General features: G+C 44.9%; 1 protein-coding gene across 4 annotated transcripts in view; it reads left to right on the top strand.

Moving 5' to 3' along the window:
• The first annotated feature begins 3,576 nt into the window (after positions 1–3,576).
• The window catches only part of LOC130272986 (metalloreductase STEAP4-like), a 33,185-nt gene continuing 14,451 nt past the window's right edge, over positions 3,577–22,310 (top strand). The window contains exon 1 of one of the 4 annotated variants that reach the window (XM_056519082.1): positions 3,577–3,659. The gene's annotated coding sequence lies outside the window, so the exon portion shown is untranslated. The other 3 variants (XM_056519078.1, XM_056519079.1, XM_056519081.1) reach the window with 3 other exon arrangements.

Below are 22,310 nucleotides of genomic sequence, written 5' to 3'. Positions count from 1 at the left end.
CTCTTGGAGGACATGTATCACTGCCTCTCCACCTCAGCCGGACCACATTCCTTCGGAGACCACCTGGCCCGGCTGTTGGGAGAGACCACACAGTATCCCCCCCTCTTTCCTCTCGGAAGGCTGAAAGACCATGTCTTTCTATCCAAAAGGATAGATCAACCTCCCTACCCTCTACATTGATTGATCTCTCCCCTCTCCTTAAGGCCCCCAGGAGACGCTGCTGCAAACTGCTCTCCCCAGAGCCAGAGGACGAGGAAGCTGCCCCCCTTCCCCCAGCGGTGACATTCGCGTAGCTGCGGACGGGTGCTGCCACCGCTGAGGGTGCAACTGGACCAGGCCCTACATTCCCACCACTAATCTGTGCCCCTTCACCACCCTCCTCCACATAATCCATACCCAAACCATTGACCCCTATTTTAGCTGATGTGCCCCCCATACCTCCACCCGTGCTACAGCCCAAACCACCATTCAAAGCCCCAGAAAGATTTTTAGTAACAGATGAATTATTCCCCTCATTCACACCCTCAGTCACTCCAACATTAACCTCCACATTCATACTGGCTGGACCGGTGCGTTCTGGTGCAGATTTTGTACTGTCAGCATCACTGGGTACCAGGGCTGGAGCCATCACCACAGGACAGGTCACCGGTCCCTTATACAAGGACCGGGAAGCCTGCCTAGCCGTACTAGAATGTCCAGCTCCTGGGCGCCGCTGATCTGGATCAGCGGCGCCAATGCAAAACAAAAGTTTTTTTCTACTTTTGGGAGAATCTATTTTTCCCTTAGCCACCACGACTACCTCCGGCACTGAGTCACCCCCCTCTCCCACAGGGGAGCGAACTACAGCACCGGAGTCTGCCTCTATGCCCACCGCTGGGCCGCCCTCACTGTACGGCCTTGCGGCCGATGCCTTCTCTGCTCCATCCCTGCTACTGCAAACAGGCATGGAGCTCTGCGCCCTTTCAGTATCTGTACTCTCCCCGCACCTTTGCACCGAGTCCACCACAGAACACGGGCTGGGCTGGGTAACGGGGCTTGCACAATGAGCTGACCCTGAGGCCGACTCAGGGTTTACAGGGAAGGGGGTGTAGATGTAACTCACCACTTCTTGCTGCTTTGGCTTGGTCTTCTTCTTCTTACCCCCAGGTGCCTCATTTGGGAGCTCATCTCCAAACACCAGGTTCTGAGGACACACTGGGGATTCCAGCATGCGGATCTGGGCCATTAGCGCCCCTCCCTGGTAGCTGCTGTCACTGTCCTCCCCTGAGTCGGCAGGTGATACTGCTGGTTGCTGTGCAGGGGGCCCACTGTACGGGGCCTGCTGCTGTTGCCGCAGGCCACCAGGTGGATCTGCCTGTTGTTCTTCCTCCATCTCCTCCGCATCATCCACCTGGCTCTCAGGTTGCAGCCCCATCAACCTTTTATTTTCCTTTTCCTCCATTACCTTGAATCGTTCTCCATTTTCCAATTTTTCTTTAAATGGCCCACTCTTCGCCAGTAATTCTCCTCTCCTCTCCTCCAAAGCTTGTATTTCAGCCATAAGTCTCTTTTTCTGCCCCTGGATCTCTGTCTTTTTCCTTTTTGGAGTAATCTTGGCCTTGGCACGGTCACAGCGCAGTTCCTCTCGGAGCCTCCTGATGGCCTTACAGGCGTCTTCATACTCACGGAGGTGACTGGTGGAATAGGTGGAAATAGACTCCCGGGTCCTCAGCACTCCCCAGCCTTCCTCACTGAGGTCGGCTTCACCTCCGTGAGCACTCTGCCTTCTTTCTGATGAACCCAGCTTTCCGCTGGTAGCACCCAGCTTTCCTGAGGTGGATCCAGCCTTGGAGCTTCTCACCTCTGTGGGGGGAGTTGGAGCAGCATTGCTGCGACTCCTGGTGGAACGCCTCACCCTCAAATCCTCCGATGTTCCGGCCGCTTGCTGGCTTCTACTGCTCCCCTACGGCCTATTCCGAGGAGCAGAAGCCTGGGCCTCGCCTCCCTCACTCATGCCTGGAAACCCACTCCCTCCCTGGGGAGGAGGAAGCAGGCCCCAGGTGGAACAGATGGAAATCCCTGGAGCTCAGGAGACACAGCAGACCCACAGCACAGCTGAAGCACGACCACACCCGCAACTAATTGGTCAGCACTCCAGAGCTGTACTCACTATTCTGCTGGTGGAGTCACTGTGTACATACACTACATTATTTATCCTGTACTGATCCTGAGTTATATATATCCTGTATTATAGTCCAGAGCTGTACTCACTATTCTGCTGGTGAGGTCACTGTGTACATACATAACATTACTTATCCTGTACTGATCCTGAGTTATATCCTGTATTATACTCCAGAGCTGTACTCACTATTCTGCTGGTGGGGTCACTGTATACATACATTACATTACTTATCCTGTACTGATCCTGAGTTATATCCTGTATTATACTCCAGAGCTGTACTCACTATTCTGCTGGTGAGGTCACTGTGTACATACATTACATTACTTATCCTGTACTGATCCTGAGTTATATCCTGTATTATACTCCAGAGCTGTACTCACTATTCTGCTGGTGAGGTCACTGTGTACATACATTCCATTACTTATCCTGTACTGATCCTGAGTTATATCCTGTATTATACTCCAGAGCTGTACTCACTATTCTGCTGGTGAGGTCACTGTGTACATACATTCCATTACTTATCCTGTACTGATCCTGAGTTATATCCTGTATTATACCCCAGAGGTTTACTCACTATCCTGCTGGTGGGGTCACTGTGTACATACATTACATTACTTATCCTGTACTGATCCTGAGTTATATCCTGTATTATACTCCAGAGCTGTACTCACTATTCTGCTGGTGGGGTCACTGTGTATATACATTACATTACTTATCCTGTACTGATCCTGAGTTATATCCTGTATTATACTCCAGAGCTGTACTCACTATTCTGCTGGTGGGGTCACTGTGTACATACATTACATTGCTTATCCTGTACTGATCCTGAGTTATATCCTGTATTATACTCCAGAGCTGTACTCACTATTCTGCTGGTGGGGTCACTGTGTACATACATTACATTACTTATCCTGTACTGATCCTGAGTTATATCCTGTATTATACTCCAGAGCTGTACTCACTATTCTGCTGGTGAGGTCACTTTGTACATACATTACATTACTTATCCTGTACTGATCCTGAGTTATATCCTGTATTATACTCCAGAGCTGTACTCACTATTCTGCTGGTGGTGTCACTGTGTACATACATTACATTGCTTATCCTGTACTGATCCTGAGTTATATCCTGTATTATACTCCAGAGCTGGACTCACTATTCTGCTGGTGGGGTCACTGTGTACATACATTACGTTACCTGACACACTTGAAAGGATCACACATTGAGGATTCTAAGGGGTTACCTTGTGGAAATATTTGGAGTTTCCATGTAATGTTCTGAGAAACAGATTACACAATATTACTGTTATTATTACTAGTTCGGCCTTGTTTTTGGCAAATATTTCAAAAGAGGTTGGGAACCGGGAAGCCGGGTTGTGAAACCATGAAGAATAAATAAATGACATTAATGCTGATCCGACATGTACACAAAGCAGGATCACCGCCGATGAGGCTCCCGGAGGCGCACGTCTCTTATTAAGAACATCTCTCAAGTGCAAGTAAGTGCCATGGTTCTGTTTTGTGCTATAGTCAGTGACCACCTGAATTCTGGAGCCATTGCTTGCATAAGGTTCCAAAATAAAAAAGAAGCTAATGGGTTAAACCTGCACCCACTGGGGTGTCTAGGAGAATGCATGCACTAGATAAGTTATCTCCAAACTGCTAACGGCTGTCCGGGCATGCTGGGAGTTGTAGTTTTACAACCTCTGGAGGTCCACAGTTTGGAGGCCTAGGCACTAGATGCTAAATATTGTCCCTTAGCCAATCAGAAGCTCAGAGACCAATCATATGTTGGTTCATTAACCCCTTCAGAATGAAGCCCATTTGGGCCTTAAGGACGCAGACAATTTTATTTTTACGTTTTCCTTTTTTCCTCCTCGCCTTCAAAAAATCATAACTCTTTTATATTTTCATCCACAGACTAGTATGAGGGCTTGTTTTTTGCGTGACCAGTTGTCCGTTGTAATGCCATCACTAACACATCATTTTACCATAAAATGGTGCAAACCCAAAAAATACTGTTTGTGTGGGGAAATTAAAAAGAAAACCGCAGTTTTGCAAATTTTGGAAGGTTTCGTTTTCACACCGTACAATTTACGGTAAAAATGACATTCTTTGAGTCAATACGATTAAAATGATACCCATGATAACATTCTTTTCTATTACTGTTGCGCTTAAAAAAAATCGCAAACTGTTTAACCAAATTAGTACGTTTAAAATCCCCCTATTTTGAAGACCTATAACTTTTTCATTTTTCCGGATAAGCGGCGGTATGGGGGCTCATACCATATTTGCTTATATAAAACTTGTAATACTTTTTTTATAAAAAAAAAAATTTTGGAATAAAATGTTATAAAAAAAACAGCTATTTTTTTTTTTTTTTACATTCACGCCGTTCACCGTACGGTAAAAAATAGAGAAAAGGGCTTCACTGAAACAATAGCAGCACACCAAAAGATACAGAAAAGTTTCACTTTATTGCACATAGAACACACAATAGAATATCAAAAAATGACACACAATTGTATAAAAAAACACTTAAAATTGGCCATAAAGGCCCAAAGCACAACAAGGAAGAGAGGCCATGAACCCCCTCTTCCAAGGCACCTGTCCTGAAGATATGGTACAATAAACAGATAAGGATGTACCCCAGTCCATAAAGCTACCCAACCTCCCTAAATGATAACCATCAGATACATACAACCAAATAAACAATCACATATAGCATGGTACTAGACCTGTAAAGTGCAAGTGATATACAACCATGAAGAGGCAGGTGAGCCAGACTGGAGGACATCCATGAATAGAGAAAATGCAATCAGGACAGAGCCACCAATGACCCCACGCGTTCCGTCACAACTAGCGACTTCCTCAGGGGTGTTGTGCTGGTACAATGTATGTGCGCCTTTATGTACCCACAGTGATTACCCGAATACCCTGCAGATGAGTACCTTGCGTGTAAACCGCCATAGAACGCCAGGATAATTTCCGGTCCCGGGTGAGCGTCACTTCCGCTCTGGCGTATTCGCAAATAATAATGAAATGCGCATGTGCCGAAAACCATGCGCAAGCGCATAGTATCGTATATGCTAGATTACTCTTCTTAAAAAATGAAACATACAAGAGCGCATGCGTGTGCTGAGGCGCCTAGTGGAACGCAAGTCGCATATACAAGCGCATGCGCAAGATGATACGCATGGTGAGCCGCATCATTAAACACTGACACCTGCCACTATACAAGATAGAACAAAGTATATGTATATAGCTATAATGTACAGAGTAGCATATGTTGTTCGAATAGATAGTACCGGGTAAAAAAAACTCTCTAGCACCTATTGTTATTACCACCAAAAGTAAATATGAGATTAATAAAAAGATATGATAAAAAGATATGATATAACAATGCGCTGCCTGCAAATTAGTATAGGATAATAATACAATACCTAAGAAGAATATATAGCTCATATATCGTATGCACAAAACGAACCTAGATATACGAATCGAAGTGCGAGCTCCACATCATGCACTTTGAGAAAGCGAATCTCAAAGATACTGTGAAATATCAAATAACAATATATATATATATATATATATATATATATATATATATATATAATCTAAGGCCCATAAACCAGATAAAACACTGGTTATGGCATCTGCAAGGTATTCGAGTCCTAACAAAAATAAATGTGTGTAAACAGGCTAATAGAGACTATATAAAGAGAAAATATACATGTATACAGGTGTCAAAAGTATAATATACCAAAAAATGAGAAAATACGGTATACTATGGAATTACGGTCAATGAGAGAGATTTATCAAAACCTCTGCAGAGGAAGAGTGGTGCAGTTGCCCATAGCAACCAATCAGATTGCTTCTTTCATTTTCCACAGGCCTCTTTAGAGGCCTGTGGAAAATGAAAGAAGCAATCTGATTGGTTGCTATGGGCAACTGCACCACTCTTCCTCTGCACAGGTTTTGATAAATCTCCCCCAATAAGTATAAATATCCTCATGTGATGTTGAGGTTAATGCAGACAGAAAAACCTATCCCCGTGTCTAGATGTCCATCAATAATCTCCTTATGACTCCCAAATTTTTTTTTTAGGAGCCAATTCATAATTTAATTGTCCAAGAGGGGCCCAAAAAGAGGGGGATATGATGTCCAAAGAAACCCCACATGGGCTAAAGTAAGTCAGGGAGAAGCAACACATCACTCAGGGAGAGGCAGATGTAGATGTAGAAAGTGAGTAGGGGCTCCACTCATGGAGTCCATTTTTCCCTTCCTGAGGGCCATATAGCCATTTTGTAATTCTCCCCAAAAGAGATGTCTTAATTTTCTTTCACAAACGCCCGAGGTCCACAAGTCCCAGTAAAGAGGGGCACAGCCTTTTTAGAAGATCCGTTATACCAAAACAGGACAGCAATGGAAAATCCATCCCGAAATTTGCAGCTAAATATCCGGCCATCCACCAGTCAGGCCCATCCATAAGTCACGATCAGCAAACTCACATAGAAGAATAGATATATCTATATATGAGACAAGTAAAAATAGACATAAGCAGTTTGTAAGGTAAAAGTAGAAATGGAAGAGACCCCCTTTGGTGAAAAAACTCTCGTCCGCGCACTACAAAATACCCACCCACAACCCACACGTGAATACACAAGAAGTGAAATGGGTGAATGTGCTATATATGTTCTAGAATTACTAGTGCAGATGACAGGCCACCAATGGTGAACATATTAATAATAAGTGATAGGTAATAACTATTGCGTACTATGTGGCCAAAAACAAATATATTTGTGAAGACCATGTAATGACTAAGTGTGAAGACGAAAGCTATATGTGATAGAAAGTGATGGTGAATGTCTAACAAAAATGTGTGAAGACTAAAAATGACATGTATGTGTATGGATGGGAACTCGCATAGACACGTGACCTAGCCCATGGTGTAGGGAACCCTATAAAATATATGTGTGGAATAAGGTGTATAAATATATAAATTGTGTATGAAATATGTGAAAAGTGGTGTATAAAATAGAAAAAAGTGACTCACCTGGTGAATACTATCCAGTCTTGACAACTCAGGGATCCCAACCTCCTAGTATGGTGTCTCCAATAGAGATCATGCGATCAGACAAAAAAAATCCTCCTATATACTAGTCAAGAAAAAGAAGGCATATAAGGATACAGAGACACATAATATCAAAACCTGCGGTATTAAGAATGATGCTGTACTAGACAGCCCATTCCCACCAAACTACTCACCCAAAAATCCTGTGAATGACAATTCCTCATTGAGGCCAATAGGTGACACACTTCCCAGATCAAAGATCCATCTGGATTCGGTTTGCAATAATCGATTAATAATGGGTCCCCCCCTGATGTTGTTATTTATTTGCTCCAATCCTGTGATCACCAATCCATTAGAGTGTCCATTGTGGGGATCCAGGAAATGTTCCGCAACAGAGGTAAGTTTTCTACCATTTGTCCGGTCCCTCCTGGCCAGTGCTATGTCGGAAATGTGTTTTTGGATACGCTTTCGTAGCTGCTGTCCTGTCTGGCCGACATATACTTTTTTGCACGGGCATCACATAGATAACATGTACTGTCTTGCAGTTAATATACCTTCGTATCCTATATTCCTTCAGATCCATCGGATTCACAAACCTGCGAGTGGGCAGCATAAACTGGCAGATCGTGCAATTTCCACATGGAAAGGACCCTGCATGATCAGAGCCTGTTCCCACAGATCTAGTTGGCCTCTTGAAATGACTATTAGTGAGCAAATCCCCCAAATTTGCAGCACGTCGTGTGACCATAGCTGGTCTTTCTGGAATAATAGCTCGTATTCGCGGGTCCGAGAGCAAAATGCTCCAGTGTTTATCCATTATGCCTCTCACACCGTTCCATTGGTTATTGTATGTGGAAATGAATCTGATCGTGTTATCACATTTCTTAGGAGAGGGCTCCAACAGCTCACTCCTATCTGCAGCTAGTGCCCTCTGAAATGCCTTGGAGATGGTGCCTTTGGGATATCCTCTATTCCGAAATCTTGTGGTTAACTCCTTTGACTGTTGTCTGAAATCCATATTGTCACTACAGCTTCTTCTGACCCGAAGAAACTGTCCGGTCGGTACACCACGTAACGTATGCGGGGGGTGGAAATATGAGAAGTGTAAAAGACTATTGGTAGCCGTCGTTTTTCGGAATAGCTTAGACTGGAGACGCCCATCCTTAATATTCAGTTGCAAATCCAGGAATTCCACAGTAGTTGAAATGTTGTAGGTCAAATGGATATTTAAGTCATTATTATTGAGACCCGAAATGAACTTCTCACAGTCCTCCTTGGAACCCTGCCACAAAAAGAAAATGTTGTCTATAAAACTAAACCAATGTAAAACATGATGGAAGTCCGGCGACGGGTACACGTGCCCCCCCTAACACCAACCCACCGTACGCTATCATTAACATTTTATTTTAATATTTGGGATATTTACGCACGCTGCAATACCAAATATGTATATAAAATATTTTTTTTACACTTTTTGGGGATGAAATAGGGAAAATGGGACAATTTACGTTTTTATTGGGGGAGGAGGTTTTCACATTTTTTTTTACTTTTATTTTTAACTTTTATTTTTACGCTTTAATAGTCCCCATAGGGGAATATTTATTGCAATCATCCAATTGCTAATACTGTTCAGTGCTATGTACAGGACACAGCACTGATCAGCGTTATCGGTGATCTTCTGCTCTGGTCTGCTCTATCTCAGACCAGAGCAGAAGACCCCGGGAGACAGCCGGAGCCAGATGAGGGGACCTCCGGCCGCCATGCTGGATGATCGGATCGCCGCGGCAGCACTGCGGGCGATCCGATCATCCATTTAAAGTACCGCGATGCTGCAGATGCCGTGATCTGTATTGATAATGGCATCTGAGGGGTTAATGGCGGACATCCACGGATGTCCGCCATTACGGGCAGGTCCCTGGCTGCTATCAGCAGCCGGGACCTGCCGCGCATGATGCAAGCATCGCTCTGATGCTAGCGGTTATGTATAGGATGTAAATGTACGTCCTGGTGCGTTAAGTACCACCTCACCAGGACGTACATTTACGTCCTTCATCATTAAGGGGTTAAAGGGGTACTCCAGTGGAAAACATTTTTGTTTTAATGAACTGGTGACAGAAAGGTAAACAGATTTGTAAATGACTTCTATTTAAAAAATCGTTATCCTTCCAGTGCTTATTAGCGGCTGTATATTACAGAGAAAGTTCTTTTGTTTTTGGATTTCTTTTTTTTTTTTTCTGTATGACCACAGTGCTCTCTGCTGACACCTCTGTCTGTATCAGGAACTGCCCAGAGCAGCATAGGTTTGCTATGGGGATTTTCTCCTGCTCTGGACAGGTGTCAGCAGAGAGCACTGTGGTCAGAAAAAACAAAGACATTTAAAAAGAAAATAACTTTCTCTGTAGTATATAGCAGCTAATAAATACTGTAAGGAGAAAGTTTTTTTTAATAGAAATAATTTACAAATCTGTGTAACTTTCTGGCACCAGTTGATAAAAAAAAAAAAATGTTCTCCACCGGAGTACCCCTTTAAGTGAGAGCCACCTGCTATGTCTGGCTGCATTCACACTGCAGTTGGAGCGTACGGCTGCCGGATTCGGCTGGCAGAGGGGAAAACCGTGTCTTCCCGTTCTCCAGTCTGACCAGTGTCGAACTCCATTGACTTTCACGAGCCGACCGGAGTCAAACAGTGACTCCGGTCGGCTCATTTAAGTCAATGGAGTTCGACGCCGGTTCAGCTGGGGTATGGGAGCACACGGTTTTCCCCTTTCCCAGCCGGATCCGGCAGCCGTACGCTCCAACTGCAGTGTGAATGCAGCCTTATATAGATGGCCTACATTTTCAAAAAAAAATTCAAAACTATACACCTGCTACATATTGCAACAAAAGGCATAACACAAAATGTGGTTATTATTTTTATTCCCCCCCCCCCCCCCCCCTTTTAGTACATTGTACAATACAGGTAATTTTTATTCTCCTGCCCTCTCCCTAACATTTTTGTTGGTTGGATAGTGGATTGGGGGGAGGGTTATACATTATGTTGCTGTTGCATGGGATTTGGTTTCTTAATGACATTTTGTTTTTTTGCAGATGAATAGTAGTAGTAGAAGTAAAATTTTATAATAAAAAAAAAAATTATAATTTAATACACGGCAACATGATCATCACCTTGTGGTTACAAAGTGTCACTGTATTTATTTATTTTTGCAGTCAGTTAAAGGGGTTATCTAGGAAAAAAATACATTTTTTATATATCAACTGGCTCCAGAAAGTTAAACAGATTTGTAAATTACTTCTATAAAAAAAATCTTAATTCTTTCAGTACTTATGAGCTGCTGAAGTTGAGTTGTTCTTTTCTGTCTAAGTGCTCTCTGATGACACCTGTCTCGTGAACTGTCCAGAGTAGAAGCGGATCCCCATAGCAAACCTCATCTATTTTGGGCAGTTCCCGAGACAAGCAGAGATGTCAGCAGAGAGTGCTGTTGTCAGACAGAAAAGAACAACTCAACTTCAGCAGCTGATAATTATTGGAATAGAAGTAAATAGAAGTAATTTACAAATATGTTTAACTTTCTGGAGCCAGTTGATATATAAAAAAACAAAGTTTTTTTTCTGGAATACCCCTTTAATTAAGTTAACAGAGCCAGAATGAAAAAACACAAAATTTATTTTGGGAAGAATGTGGGAAGAAAAATTAACTTCTGCAGAAATGCTAAAGATTTTGTGTAAATACATTTTTTTTTTTATGATGTTGACATAACGTTATTCCGTGGCTCAGAACTATTAAAGGAGTAGTCCAGTGGTGACCCAGTGGTGAACAACTTATCCCCTATCCTAAGGATAGGGGATAAGTTTGAGATCGCGGGGGGTCCGACCGCTGGGAAGGAGGCGTGTCGACCTCCGCACGAAGCGGCGGCCGACACGCCCCCTCAATACAACTCTATGGCAGAGCCGAAGTGCTGCCTTCGGCAATCTCCGGCTCTGCCATAGCGATGTATTGAGGGGGCGTGTCGGCCGCCGCTTCGTGCGGAGGTCGACACCCGCTATCTGGCCGGAGAGCCTGGCCCCCGTACAGAGAGATCGCAGGGGGCCCCAGCGGTCGGACCCCCCGCGATCTCAAACTTATCCCCTATCCTTAGGATAGGGGATACGTTTTTCACCACTGGACTACCCCTTTAAAGGAATTGTGTAGTAAAAAAATTACTTATCCGCTATCCTTTGATGGAGACAATATGGCCTCCACAGAGACCTTCAGAAGGTCTTTGTCAACCAGATAAACTGATCAGCACCCCACAATCAGGGTGCAGGGTTGCCAGTCACAACCCTGTCATTTTGCAATTAAAATGCATCAATCGTTATTGATTAAGAGGGTTAAGAGGATCAAAACTACAACTGTTGTAGTTTTACAACAGCTGGAGGCACCCTGGTTGGGAAATACTGGTCTACAGCATAATGCATGTTGCTTAAAATTCCTCCAAAAAATAGCCGAGAGCTTCTTCCTTTTTGGATCATGGCATTGGCTTGGGAATTTAGTAATGCCGGGAAATCAATTTTTTTCCCCTAGAATTACTGTTTTGCATTATTCAATAGGAAAAAAAAAAAAATAATAACTATTTGGGGCTGGCTTTATATCTGCTCGGCAGCTGCCAGACACTAGTGGCGAGCATATGTAGTGTCCAGATACCGAGAGAAAGGAACATACCATTCTGCATATTCTCAGCTGGGTTTGAGTATTTCGCTCGTAACTAGTTCTGAAAGTGCCTTTTGGATTAAGACGTAGCAAAGCGTAAGTCATTTTACATGGGACTGCTGGTAAATCTCAATTCAGTTTACTGTTACCATATTTCAGCTCTGATACACCTGTTTATACTTTTTGCGATGTTGTTGACTCTAGAACAGTGTTTTACAAACAGTGAGTCTCCAGCTGTTGCAAAACTACAAATCCCAGCATGCCCGGACAGCCTTTGGCTGTCCAGACATGCTGGGAGTTGTAGTTTTGCAACAGCATTTGGCACCCTGGTTGGGAAACACTGCTCTAGAAAGAATTTCCGAAAGCCGCATTTAGCTATTTTGCTTGTTTATTTATTTGTATTGTTTACAGTACTTTTGTTTGAATTATGTAAATAATCAATGTTTATATTGTCTAGTCTATGTGCAATCTGTTCTCCCTGTTATCAGCCATTTTAGACTCTGGAGCATATTTTATTCTCACTTTCCTATGTTCCCACTCATATGGGGGAGATTTATCAAAATCTGTGTAAAGGAAGAGTGGTGCAGTTGCCCGTAGCAACCAATCAGATCACTTTCACTTTCATTTTTTAAAAGTCCGCTGAGAAATGAAAGAAGCAATCTGATTGGTTGCTATGGGCAACGGCATCATTCTTCCTCTGCACAGGTTTTTACATATAGTTTTATATTGTTATTTTGTTGTTGTTTTCAGTTTCAATGTAAAGTAGGCTTTAGTCCCTGAATCAGTGGCATTGCTAGGGGGTTGCGTGGGTTGCGGACCGCACCGGGTGACACTCACAAATGGGGTGACACCACCGAGTGGGAAGTAATCCCACAATGGTGTCACCCCATCCACCCTTCACTACCTCTATACAGCATACAGATATAAAGAATTATTTGCTACAATATGTTACAATATTGTATTCCGAGGGTGCCCTGTATGGCAATGTTATATTCAGAGGGTGCAGTATGAGGTAGTATTATATTCAGAGGGTACAGTATGTGGCAGTATTAAATTCAGAGGGTACAGTGTGTGTCAGTATTTTATTCAGAGGGTACAGTGTGTGGTAGTATTATATTCAGAGGGTACAGTGTGTGGTAGTATTATATTCAGAGGGTACAGTGTGTAGCAATATTTTATATAGAGGGTACAGTGTGTGGCAGTATTATATGCAGAGGGTACAGTGTCTGGCAGGTTTATATTTAGAGGCTACAGTGTCTGGCAGGTTTATATTTAGAGGGTACAGTGTATGGCAGTATTATATTCAGAGGGTACAGTGTGTGGTAGTATTATATTCAGAGGGTACAGTGTGTGTCAGTATTATATTCAGAGGGTACAGTGTGTGATAGTATTATATTCAGAGGGTACAGTGTGTAGCAATATTTTATATAGAGGGTACAGTGTGTGGCAGTATTATATGCAGACGGTACAGTGTGTGGTAGTATTATCTTCAGAGGGTACAGTGTGTAGCAGTATTTTATATAGAGGGTACAGCGTGCGGCAGTATTTTATATAGAGGGTACAGTGTGTGGCAGTATTATATTCAGAGGGTACAGTGTGTGGTAGTATTATATTCAGAGGGTACAGTGTGTTGTAGTATTATATTCAGAGGGTACAGTGTGTGGTAGTATTATATTCAGATGGTACAGTGTCTGGCAGGTTTATATTTAGAGGCTACAGTGTCTGGCAGGTTTAAATTTAGAGGGTACAGTGTGTGGTAGTATTATATTCAGAGGGTACAGTGCGTGGCAGTATTTTATTCATAGGGTACAGTGTGTGGCAGTATTATATTCAGAAGGTACAGTATCTGGCAGGTTTATATTTAGAGGCTACAGTGTCTGGCAGGTTTATATTTTGAGGGTACAGTGTATGGCAGTATTATATTCAAAGGGTACAGTGTGTGGTAGTATTATATTCAGAGGGTACAGTGTGTGGCAGTATTATATTCAGAAGGGTACAGTGTGTGGCAGTATTATATTCAGTGGGTACAGTGTGTTGTAGTATTATATTCAGAGGTACAGTGTGTGGTAGAATTATATTCAGAAGGTACAGTGTCTGGCAGGTTTGTATTTAGAGGCTACAGTGTGTGGCAGGTTTAAAATTAGAGGGTACAGTGTCTGGGAGTATTATATTCAGAGGGTACAGTGTGTGGTCGTATTATATTCACAGGGTACAGTGTGTGGTAGTATTATATTCAGAGGGTACAGTGTGTGGTAGTATTATGTTCAGAGGGTACAGTGTCTGGCAGTATTATATTCAGAGGGTACAGTGTGTGGTAGTATTATATTAAGAGGGTACAGTGTGTGGTAGTATTATATCCAGAGGGTACAGTGTGTGGTAGTATTATATTCAGAGGGTACAGTGTCTGGCAGTATTATATTCAGAGTGTACAGTGTGTGGTAGTATTATATTCAGAGGGCACAGTGTGTAGCAGTATTTTATATAGAGGGTACAGTGTGTGACAGTATTATATTCAGAGGGTACAGTGTGTGGTAGTATTATATTCAGAGGGTACAGTGTGTAGCAATATTTTATATAGAGGGTACAGTGTGTGGCAGCGTTATATTCAGACGGTACAGTGTGTGGTAGTATTATATTCAGAGGGTACAGTGTGTAGCAGTATTTTATATAGAGGGTACAGCGTGTGGCAGTATTTTATATAGAGGGTACAGTGTGTGGCAGTATTATATTCCGAGGATACAGTGTCTGGCAGTATTCTACTAATTATCATTTTCATATAGAGGATCAGAGTGCGCTCCCAGCATACCCTTACCACTGCTTAGGTCATACTGGGAGCTGCAGTTTAACATGGTAGAAATTTCTTTAGTGCTTTCCCCCTACTTGGCAATTTGATTATTATACTGGAAATAATTTTCCCCAACGTGCTACACCGCAGGCATCACAACAGGCTGACACCATTTTCTACCGCACTTGGAGACACCAACCCTAGCAACGCTGCTGCCCTGAATATCGGCTTTTAAATAGACTTTTTTAAGTTATTAATTATGTTAAGATATCTGCTTGATGTTAGTGAATAGTGTTGAGCGCGAATATTCAAATAGCGAATTGTTTTCGTGAATATCGGCACTTCACGATTTTACGAATATTTAGAATATCACGAATTCTAATATGGCCTATGCTGCTCATCACTATTGGTGAATTGGTACTTCCTGTTAGGTTCAGAGTAATGTTGGAATTTCGCTACAATTTTATTCAGTCTAAACCATCCTCTGTAAGCAAACTACGTCTATAGCGCATTAGTAAGCTACTATCCTGAGGCTATGTTCACGCGGCAGAATTTCCGTGCAGAGATCCGCGGAAGAATTCTGCTGGAAATTCTACCGAAATTTACTATCCATAGACTTTAACAGGATTGCGCTTTTGCATTCACAGAGAGGAATTTTTGCGCCCGCAGTTCTGCCACGAAAATTCTGCATTAATGATTAGTCTCTAAATTTGCAGAATTCCACAGTGGAATCCCATTAAAGTCAAAAGGGCTTTGAATTTCAGCCCTAATTTAGCATTTTCAGCCCGTTGCAGAAAAATAAATTGGCCCTTATTTACTAAGAGTGTTGTGTAGGTTTCTTTGTGGGTTTTTATTCCCTACAATTTATTTTCCACAGTATTTACTAAGGTTTCGCTACATTTTCCACTTTCCCCACATTTAGCTTTTTTTTACACATTCTCTGATCTGTCTGGTTTTCCTCAGCTCAAATCCACCACATTTTATGTGGAAAGCTTAGTAAATATGTTGGGTTTTTGTGAAAATGTCGGGAACACGCCCCTTTTGGGAGACCATGGCCCCTTTTCACAGCGGCCACGACACTTTTTGGGGCTTTTCTTAGCAAAATGGAGAGTTAGTCAGGGTTTTTTCCACTTCTGGCACAAATACTGGCGCAAAATCTGGCGCAGACAGAATTTCTGGCACAATGCGACAGAATCTGGCGCACAACAGAACAAAACATGTCAGGTTTGCAATAGTAAATGAGGGCCATTGTGTGGAATTGCAGAAATCGTGCAGAAACATAGCTATATATATATATATTTATTAAAGGGGTACTCAGGTGTTTTTTTTTTTTTTTTTTTTAAATCAACTGGTGCCACAAAGTTAAACAGATTTGTAAATGACTTCTATTAAAAAAAAATCGTAATCCTTCCAGTACTTATCAGCTGCTGTATGCCCCACAGGAAGTTGTGTAGTTCTTTCCAGTCTGACACCAGTGCTCTCTGCTGACACCTCTGTCCATGTCAGGAACTGTCCAGAGCAGGAGCATATCCCCATAGCAAACCTATCCTGACATGGACAGAGGTGTCAGCAAAGAGCACTGTGGTCAGACAGAAAGGAAATTCAAAAAGAAAAGAACTTCCTCCAGAGCATACAGCAGCTGATAAGTGCTGGAAGGGTTAAGATTTTTAAATAGAAGGAATTTACAAATCTGTTTAACTTTCTGGCACCAGTTGATTTAAAAAAATAAATGTTTTCCACTGGAGTACCCCTTTAAGATCTACAACAATTTTAAGGCCCATTAGAACAGCAGAATATCCGCTCGTAAAAATTGTGGGCGAGCACTCTAAGTGCGGTAGGTGCAAACAAAAGTGCGGTAGGTGCGGACAAATCAGACGGCACTAGAACCACTCGGAAATGCGCTGTCTTCATAGACTGCAAAATGCAATGCATTTCCCGAAGTATTCAGCAAAAATGTTGCCGGGGGTGTCAAAATGCGTACAGCCTGTTTATTAGACACTATACCACTCATCAAGACCACCAAAGTAGCCCCTAGTACACACACAAGGCGCAATTCAAGCTTCCGCCCTTCAACACCACACTGACAAGCAGAGGACTACACAATTTCCTGCCCTTAAAGGGGTATTCCAGGAAAAAACTTTTTTCATATATATCAACTGGCTCCAGAAAGTTAAACAGATTTGTAAATTACTTCTATTAAAAAATCTTAATTCTTTCAGTACTTATGAGCTTCTGAAGTTAGGGTTGTTCTTTTCCGTCAAAGTGCTCTCTGATTACACGTGTCTCGGGAACCGCCCAGTTTAGAAAAGGTTTGCTATGGGGATTTGCTTCTAAACTGGGCGTTTCCCGAGACAGGTGTCATCAGAGAGGATTTAGACAGAAAAGAACAACCTTAACTTCAGAAGCTCATAAGTACTGAAATGATTAAGATTTTTTAATAGAAGTGTCACGATGCCGGCTGGCAGGTAGTGGACCCTCTGTGCCAGAGAGGGATTGGCGTGGACCGTGCTAGTGGACCGGTTCTAAGCCACTACTGGTTTTCACCAGAGCCCGCCGCAAAGCGGGATGGTCTTGCTGCGGCGGTAGTGACCAGGTCGTATCCACTAGCAACGGCTCACCTCTCTGGCTGCTGAAGATAGGCGCGGTACAAGGGAGTAGGCAGAAGCAAGGTCGGACGTAGCAGAAGGTCGGGGCAGGCAGCAAGGATCGTAGTCAGGGGCAACGGCAGAAGGTCTGGAAACACTGGCAAGGGACACACAAGGAACGCTTTCACTGGCACTAAGGCAACAAGATCCGGCAAGGGAGTGCAAGGGAAGTGAGGTAATATAGGGAGTGCACAGGTGATAACTCTAATTGGAACCACTGCGCCAATCAGCGGCGCAGTGGCCCTTTAAATCGCAGAGACCCGGCGCGCGCGCGCCCTAGGGAGCGGGGCCGCGCGCGCCGGGACAGAACAGACGGGGAGCGAGTCAGGTAGGAGAGCCGGGGTGCGCATCGCGAGCGGGCGCTACCCGCATCGCGAATCGCATCCCGGCTAGCAGCAGGATCGCAGCGCCCCGGGTCAGAGGACGTGACCGGGGCGCTGCAGCGGAGGAGGTGAAGCGAGCGCTCCGGGGAGGAGCGGGAACCCGGAGCGCTCGGCGTAACAGTACCCCCCCCCTTGGGTCTCCCCCTCTTCTTGGAGCCTGAGAACCTGAGGAGCAGACTTTTGTCAAGGATGTTGTCCTCAGGTTCCCAGGATCTCTCTTCAGGACCACAACCCTCCCAGTCTACTAAAAAAAAATTTTTTCCTCTGACCTTTTTGGCAGCCAAAATCTCCTTGACCGAGAAGACGTCCGAGGAGCCGGAAACAGGAGTGGGAGGAACAGATTTGGGAGAAAAACGGTTGAGGATGAGTGGTTTGAGAAGAGAGACGTGAAAGGCATTAGGGATACGAAGAGAAGGAGGAAGAAGAAGTTTATAAGAGACAGGATTAATTTGACACAGAATTTTGAAAGGACCAAGATAGCGTGGTCCCAACTTGTAGCTAGGGACACGGAAGCGGACATATTTAGCGGAGAGCCATACCTTGTCTCCAGGGGAAAAAACGGGGGGAGCTCTTCTTTTCTTATCCGCGAACCTCTTCATGCGTGAAGAAGCCTGTAAGAGAGAATTTTGGGTCTCTCTCCATATAATGGAAAGGTCACGAGAAATTTCATCCACAGCGGGCAGACCAGAGGGCAAGGGGGTAGGGAGGGGGGGAAGAGGGTGACGGCCGTACACCACGAAAAATGGGGATTTGGAGGAAGATTCAGAGACCCTGAAGTTATACGAGAATTCGGCCCATGGAAGGAGATCTGCCCAGTCATCCTGGCGGGAGGAAACAAAATGTCGCAAATAATCACCCAGGATCTGGTTAATTCTTTCTACTTGTCCATTGGACTGGGGATGATATGCAGAGGAAAAATTTAATTTAATCTTGAGTTGTTTACAGAGAGCTCTCCAGAATTTAGACACGAATTGGGCCCCTCTATCCGAGACAATCTGCGTAGGCAACCCGTGAAGACGAAAAATGTGTACAAAAAATTGTTTAGCCAACTGAGGCGCAGAAGGAAGACCAGGAAGAGGAATGAAATGTGCCATTTTGGAGAATCGATCAACGACCACCCAAATAACGGTGTTGCCACGGGAAGGGGGTAAATCAGTAATAAAATCCATACCAATCAGAGACCAAGGCTGTTCGGGGACAGGCAGAGGAAGAAGAAAACCAGCGGGCTTCTGGCGAGGAGTCTTATCCCGGGCACAGATAGTGCAGGCTCGCACAAAGTCCCCAACATCCGTCTCCAGAGTTGGCCACCAATAGAAGCGGGAGATGAGTTGCACAGATTTCTTGATGCCCGCATGACCTGCGAGATGGGAGGAGTGACCCCATTTGAGGATTCCGAGGCGTTGGCGTGGAGAAACAAAGGTCTTTCCTGGAGGAGTCTGTCTGATGGAGGCAGGAGAAGTGGAGATCAGGCAGTCAGGTGGAATGATGTGTTGCGGAGGGAGATCAACTTCTGAGGCATCCGAGGAACGAGAGAGAGCATCGGCTCTAATGTTCTTATCGGCAGGACGAAAGTGAATCTCAAAATTAAATCGGGCAAAGAACAGAGACCACCGGGCCTGGCGAGGATTCAGCCGTTGGGCCGACTGGAGGTAGGAGAGGTTCTTGTGGTCGGTGTAGATAATAACAGGAAATCTTGATCCCTCCAGCAGATGCCTCCATTCCTCAAGTGCTAATTTAATGGCTAGAAGTTCTCGATCCCCGATGGAGTAGTTCCTCTCCGCTGGAGAGAAGGTCCTAGAGAAAAAACCACAAGTGACAGCATGCCCGGAAGGATTTTTTTGTAGAAGAACAGCTCCAGCTCCTACTGAGGAGGCATCAACCTCCAATAGGAAGGGTTTGGAAGGGTCAGGTCTGGAGAGCACGGGAGCCGAAGAAAAGGCAGACTTGAGTTGTTTAAAGGAGTCTTCTGCTTGAGGAGGCCAGGACTTGGGATCAGCATTTTTCTTGGTTAAAGCCACGATAGGAGCCACAATGGTAGAAAAATGTGGAATAAATTGCCTGTAATAATTGGCGAACCCCAAAAAGCGTTGGATAGCACGGAGTCCGGAGGGGCGTGGCCAATTTAAGACGGCAGAGAGTTTGTCTGGATCCATCTGTAGTCCCTGGCCAGAGACCAAATATCCTAGAAAAGGAAGAGATTGGCATTCAAACAGACATTTCTCAATTTTGGCATAGAGTTGGTTGTCACGAAGTCTCTGAAGAACCATACGGACATGCCGGCGGTGTTCCTCTAGATTGGCAGAAAAAATTAGGATATCGTCCAGATATACCACAACACAGGAGTATAATAGATCACGAAAAATTTCATTGACAAAGTCTTGGAAGACGGCAGGGGCATTGCACAGTCCAAAGGGCATGACCAGATACTCAAAGTGTCCATCTCTGGTGTTAAATGCCGTTTTCCACTCGTCCCCCTCTCTGATGCGGATGAGGTTATAGGCGCCTCTTAAGTCCAATTTAGTGAAGATGTGGGCACCTTGGAGGCGATCAAAGAGTTCAGAGATGAGGGGTAAGGGGTAGCGGTTCTTAACCGTGATTTTATTAAGACCGCGGTAGTCAATGCAAGGACGTAGGGAGCCATCTTTTTTGGAGACAAAGAAAAATCCGGCTCCGGCAGGAGAGGAGGATTTACGGATAAAGCCCCTTTTTAGATTCTCCTGGACGTATTCGGACATGGCAAGAGTCTCTGGGGCAGAGAGAGGATAAATTCTGCCCCGGGGTGGAGTAGTACCCGGGAGGAGGTCGATAGGGCAATCATAAGGCCTGTGAGGAGGTAGAGTCTCAGCTTGTTTTTTGCAGAAAACATCCGCGAAGTCCATATAGGCCTTGGGGAGACCGGTTACTGGAGGAACCACAGAGTTACGGCAAGGGTTACTGGGAACCGGTTTTAGACAGTTCTTGGAACAAGAGGACCCCCAACTCTTGATCTCCCCAGTGGACCAATCCAGGATTGGGGAATGAAGTTGAAGCCAGGGAAGTCCAAGGAGAATCTCCGAGGTGCAATTGGGGAGGACCAAAAGTTCAATCCTCTCATGATGAGATCCGATGCTCATAAGAAGGGGCTCCGTGCGGAAACGTATGGTACAGTCCAATCTTTCATTATTTACACAATTGATGTAGAGGGGTCTGGCGAGACTGGTCACTGGGATGTTGAACCTGTTGACGAGAGAGGCCAAAATAAAATTTCCTGCAGAACCAGAGTCCAAGAAGGCCACTGTAGAGAAGGAGAAGGCAGAAGCAGACATCCGCACAGGCACAGTAAGACGTGGAGAAGCAGAGTAGACATCAAGGACTGTCTCACCTATGTGCGGAGTCAGCGTACGTCTTTCCAGGCGGGGAGGACGGATAGGACAATCCCTCAGGAAGTGTTCGGTACTAGCACAGTACAGGCAGAGGTTCTCCATACGGCGTCGTGTCCTCTCTTGAGGTGTCAGGCGAGACCGGTCGACCTGCATAGCCTCCACGGCGGGAGGCACAGGAACAGATTGCAGGGGACCAGAGGAGAGAGGAGCCGAGGAGACGAAACGCCTCGTGCGAACAGAGTCCATATCTTGGCGGAGTTCCTGACGCCTTTCAGAAAAACGCATGTCAATGCGAGTGGCTAGGTGAATAAGTTCATGTAGATTAGCAGGAATTTCTCGTGCGGCCAGAACATCTTTAATGTTGCTGGATAGGCCTTTTTTGAAGGTCGCGCAGAGGGCCTCATTATTCCAGGACAATTCTGAAGCAAGTGTACGGAATTGTACGGCATACTCGCCAACGGAAGAATTACCCTGGACCAGGTTCAACAGGGCAGTCTCAGCAGAAGAGGCTCGGGCAGGTTCCTCAAAGACACTTCGGATTTCCGAGAAGAAGGAGTGTACTGAGGCAGTGACGGGGTCATTGCGGTCCCAGAGCGGTGTGGCCCATGACAGGGCTTTTCCGGACAGAAGACTGACTACGAAAGCCACCTTAGACCTTTCAGTGGGAAACAGGTCCGACATCATCTCCAGATGCAGGGAACATTGGGAAAGGAAGCCACGGCAAAACTTAGAGTCCCCATCAAACTTATCCGGCAAGGATAAGCGTATCCCAGGAGCGGCCACTCGCTGCGGAGGAGGTGCAGGAGCTGGCGGAGGAGATGACTGCTGAAGCTGTGGTAGCAACTGTTGTAGCATAACGGTCAGTTGAGACAGCTGTTGGCCTTGTTGCGCAATCTGTTGTGACTGCTGGGCGACCACCGTGGTGAGGTCAGCGACAACTGGCAGAGGAACTTCAGCGGGATCCATGGCCGGATCTACTGTCACGATGCCGGCTGGCAGGTAGTGGACCCTCTGTGCCAGAGAGGGATTGGCGTGGACCGTGCTAGTGGACCGGTTCTAAGCCACTACTGGTTTTCACCAGAGCCCGCCGCAAAGCGGGATGGTCTTGCTGCGGCGGTAGTGACCAGGTCGTATCCACTAGCAACGGCTCACCTCTCTGGCTGCTGAAGATAGGCGCGGTACAAGGGAGTAGGCAGAAGCAAGGTCGGACGTAG

This window comes from Hyla sarda, chromosome 5 (genome assembly GCF_029499605.1).
Source record: "Hyla sarda isolate aHylSar1 chromosome 5, aHylSar1.hap1, whole genome shotgun sequence".
Classification (NCBI taxonomy): Eukaryota; Metazoa; Chordata; class Amphibia; order Anura; family Hylidae; genus Hyla; species Hyla sarda.
This window is presented reverse-complemented; position numbering and strand designations above follow the sequence as displayed.